This window comes from Gavialis gangeticus, unplaced genomic scaffold, assembly GCF_001723915.1.
Source record: "Gavialis gangeticus isolate Ggan-Ray unplaced genomic scaffold, GavGan_comp1, whole genome shotgun sequence".
NCBI classification, from domain to species: Eukaryota; Metazoa; Chordata; order Crocodylia; family Gavialidae; genus Gavialis; species Gavialis gangeticus.
The window spans coordinates 38184917-38185816 of record NW_017728995.1 but is presented as its reverse complement, the minus strand read 5'-3'; positions in this window follow the sequence as shown (position 1 = coordinate 38185816).

Sequence of the window (900 nt, the reverse complement as noted above, 5' to 3'; positions counted from 1 at the left end):
AGCAGCTGTCCTTCTTCTTCCTTCAGTACAGGAACATCTTCAATCTCTGGACTTTGCCCAGGCATAGAAACAAGAGGAATTTTTTAACCCTTTATACACTCTTCAAAGATCAAGAAAAATGTTACCTATAATATTTTGGACAATAGACCAATGGAAAATGTTGGTGCCTTCACACATGGATGTAGAGATTCTATTACTTTCTATGACACTGCGCTCAGTGCATTTATGACAGGAAAACATGAGAATTCATTTTGGTTTTGGGGAGAGGGAGGATTGCACCAGGAGACGATGCTGCCAGAACAGAAGCAAGAGCTTACTCTTCAATTATCTGACTGGCCTGGAAGAAGGGAAGTGTATGAGAGATACAGCATAAGTTACCAAGAAAAGCAAGGAACCAAAAGAGAGAAAATGACCAACAGTTTATTTGACATTGCTCAATTAGTCCATCTACCTCAGAGGTGGGAACTATTTTAGCTGGAGGGCCACTTAATGAGTTTTGGTGGGCAGTCAAGGGCCACTAGGGTAGCTCTGCCCCTTGACAGGTCTCTTGACCTCTGGTTGCCATATTGGAACTATAAGTCCCAATCCTAACCCCTGACCTTTGCCATCCCAACAGGAGTCCCTCCCCTTGCCTCCAGAAGCAATCCATTGGGGGGTGCCATCTTGGAACTGGAAAAAAAACAAATCATATACTAACAGTCAAACATCTGCTATAACATTTTTATTTTATTTCAAAAAATATTTTTGTCCTGATTTGCATGTGTTTGCACAGTGTACATAGAGGCAAGTGCATTATAGCTCAAAATAAAGTCTTACTCTTCTATATTGTAGGTGGGGGAGTGTGTCAGGTGTGGATGGGTAGGTGTGGCATATGTAGGGAGTGTGGGGGTGGGTGTGGAG